Here is a 3,670-nt window from a genome sequence, read left to right as displayed (position 1 = left end):
TGGCCTGGAGTAGGTGCCCCACCAGACGTCATTGTTTTTGGCCGCCCTTGGCCCGTTCCTCGGCGTCGAGTTCGGCCCGCCGGGCCCTGATGGCATCCTTCCAGCGCTCCGTTCCCGGCGTGGGCGGCGGCGAGACGCCTATGCCGTTCACGGCCATCTTCCAGCCGTCGTTGCTTGGCAGGCACATGTCCGGCGGGACGGGATATCCCGCGTGGTACAGCGCCAACGCCTCCTTCACGGTGAGGCTGCCGCGGCCGAAGCCGTTCGCCGCGGCGATCTTGCGGGAGGACGACGACATTGCTTGGAACGACGAGGAGAACATCTGGGGGCGGCGAGGAGAAGATTTGGGAGCGGTGAGAGATTGGGACGAACTGCATGGCCTCTTAATGTACAGCGGCGACAGCGGGTGGTTGCACGCAATAACGCCGGCGCGGACGGCCACGCGGCCATACACGGCGACACGCGTCCCTGCGTCGCTTGGAAAAACTTGGATGCCATTAACGTCGCTTGACCAAAGGTAGGCGACGGGGTTTTAGCCTTCCGAGCCGCTGACGCGTCGGGTCTACGTCTCTTCGCCTCGCTTTTCGTTGTGTCCGGCGTGCCCGGAGCGTCCCTGTGGGACGGGGACGGACTCAGAGCGCAGGACAAAAAACGGGTTTGGGGGACGCGGCTGGGAAGATTTTTTGTTCGGCGCGCCCCAAATCGTTGATGCAAGTGAGGCAAAAGTCAACAATCTACTTTGGGTCAAGGGAGATGCAGGAGCTATAAAAGATTTTGCAATTCCATGAAAGGTATATCTTTATTTTCAATACACAGGCATCTACTTTCAAAACATTTTACAGGGGAGACAACCATTTTACGGATCCACCCTAATATTCCATTATCCGAATTCACCTACATGCTACACTATCTATACGGCAGTGGCAACTAACATGGAATTTCCTTTGATGTTTTTATGTACCACAAATTTAGCACATGCATGGCAAATGAAATAAGCCAGTGAGTCAGCACATTTGAGGTAAACGTCAACATCATCTACTTTGGGTCAAGGGAGATGCAGGAGCTGCAAAAGATTAGGCTAGACGCATTATGACCGGACACACAAGGCCTCCTAGGGAATCTGATATGAGGCAAGGTTGGCATTTGTTCAAACCATGATTACTGCAGATTTTTACATGATGGGGAAGTTCTTCAAACAAAGTGCATACAGCTGGTGATCCGCATGAGAGTAAAATACATACAATTTGTTACCTTTTCTGGTGATCCGCTATTTCCCTGGTGGGGAAGTTCTTCAAACAAAGTGCACCTGAAGTTTCGTCAGCAATTTGAAATGTGCATACAACCTAGAGGTGTGGTTATGTACCTTTACTCTCCCTGATGACTGGTACCCTTTATATGCACGCACCAGGCACGCACCAGGCGATTAAGATTCTAACGATATTGTTGATCCGCAATGATGGAAATTCTTTAAAATGTGAGAGATCCCTAAAATGCTGGAGTTTCCTTTGAAATGTTGCGGTTTCCTTTGAAATGGCTGGGCGGTTTCCTTTCATATAGCTCTGACATAATGGTGTGTTCATAAATTAGTGTGTACTTTCCTTTCACGTAGCCATGAATTATAATGCTGCGATAAATTAGTGTGTACTTTCCTTTCACGTAACCATGAATTATAATGTTGCGATTTGGTTGTCTGTAGAGATGTTGTGTCACGCTGATTATGCGCTGGACTTTCCTATTTTGTTGCACTGAAATGATGTTGCCGTGCTGAATTGTTTGGGGCAAGGTGGGAGGGCAAATTGGTCAAGTTGAAAATATGTGTGACGAAGCCTCCCGACCGGAGGAAACAGAGGAAGTTCTTCCTTTTTAGATGGTAGAGAAAAACTCTTTCTCCTTTCTCTTCAAAACTGATTTGAAAACTGGTTTTAAAATTGTTCAAACAAGTTTAAATTTTTTGAATGCAAGGGTGGAGGGGGAGAAGCATAATAGATGAAAACTAATTTTATTGGTTTCAAAGTTTCGGTTTTTGGGTTTTGTTAAAGAAAGACAAGGGGTTTAATAAATAACCTTTATAAGAGGGAAAATAAAATAGTTTAGGGTTTATAAAATAACTTTTTTGTTAAAAACATTAATGACATGATGCATGATGTCATGATGATGCACAAAGGAAAAGAACATAACAATCCCGTTCACAAAATAAACCTATTTTGTCATCTAGAAAATTAAAAATAATTTTTTATACCGAAAAATTGAAAAGTCTAGTCAGCAACATTGTTGGGAATGGCAAGATGCACCACCATGCCCAATTTGGGTAAATTATAACAAACTATGCCATAAATATGGCCGTAACTATATCATTTGGCTTGAAACCCATGAATCTTCATACACGATAGTCTATTTTGTGAAGATATTTTATTTTCTACTACCCTATCGCAGGTTTCATATTTTCCTTGACAACTAGTACACGTATAAGCACTCAATGCGGAAGGGTTTTATTTTTTGAGGTTTTCTTCATTTTCATTTATTTATTTCAAAACCAGGTCAAAATGGTCGACATGATTACCCATACAAAGGGGTATATAGTAAGTAATATGTATCTAAAACTGATTTTTTGAGACTTCTAGAACCAAGTTATAACACACCTACAGTTCAAATTTGAATTACTTTCAATAAATAAGTATAAAATTATTTAAATATACGAAACTAGCTAGAAAGCACTAAAAATCGTAAAAGTTGGGAATTGGCACTTAAATATGGCCTAATTTATCTTAAAAATGTAGAGGTGTCATTTTGACCCGTATCTTATGTACCCCATTCACAAAATAAACATATTTGTCATCTAGAAAATGAAAAATGATTTTTTTGTACCGAAAAGTTGAAAAGTCTAGTCAGGAACATTGCTGAGAATGGCAAGATGCACCACCTTGCCCAATTTTGGCATATTATAACAAACTATGACATAAATGTGACCATAACTATATCATTTGGCTTGAAACTCATGAATCTTCATACACGATAGTCCATTTTATGAAGATATTTTGTTTTTGATTACCCTATCACAGATTTCTTATTTTCCCTGTCAACTAGTACACATATAAGCCCTCCATGCGAAAGAGTTTCATTTTTGAGGTTTTCTTCATTTTCATTTATTTATTTCAAAACCAGGTCAAAATGGTCGGCATGATTATCCATGCAAAGGGGTTGAATATTTCAGTACTATCACTGGTTTATGTATATAATAAGTAATATGTATCTAAAACTGATTTTTGGGGACTTCTAGGACCAAGTTATAACACACCTACAGTTCAAATTTGAATTACTTTCAATAAATTAGCATAAAGTCATTTAAATATGCGAAACTAGCTAGAAAGCAGTAAAAACCGTAAAAGTTGGAAATTGGCCTAATTTATCTTAAAAATGTAGAGGCGCCATTTTGACCCTTATCTATGTACCCCATTAACAAAATAAACATATTTTGTCATGTAGAAAATGAAAAATGATTTTTTGTACCGAAAAGTCTAGTCATCAACATTGTTGGAAATGGCAAGATGCACCACCATGCCCAATTTGGGAACATTATAACAGACTATGTCGTCCAGGAAGAATCAAACTTGGTAATATGAACTATGAGATTGAACAAAACAGTATATTTGCTTTACCCTTTGAACTTCCT

The 3,670-nt window shown here is 40.7% G+C and overlaps 1 long non-coding RNA gene across 1 annotated transcript; it reads left to right on the top strand.

Annotated features, from left to right (window-relative positions):
• The first annotated feature begins 903 nt into the window (after positions 1–903).
• Positions 904–1,861, top strand: LOC127338316 (uncharacterized). The gene is made up of 3 exons (XR_007874285.1): positions 904–1,135; positions 1,168–1,332; positions 1,784–1,861. It is a non-coding gene; the product is annotated as an uncharacterized lncRNA (long non-coding RNA).
• The last annotated feature ends 1,809 nt before the right edge of the window (positions 1,862–3,670 follow it).

This window comes from Lolium perenne, chromosome 3, assembly GCF_019359855.2.
Source record: "Lolium perenne isolate Kyuss_39 chromosome 3, Kyuss_2.0, whole genome shotgun sequence".
In the NCBI taxonomy this organism is placed as follows: Eukaryota; Viridiplantae; Streptophyta; class Magnoliopsida; order Poales; family Poaceae; genus Lolium; species Lolium perenne.
The sequence above is the reverse complement of the archived record's forward strand: the minus strand, read 5'-3'. Positions and strand labels throughout refer to the sequence as shown.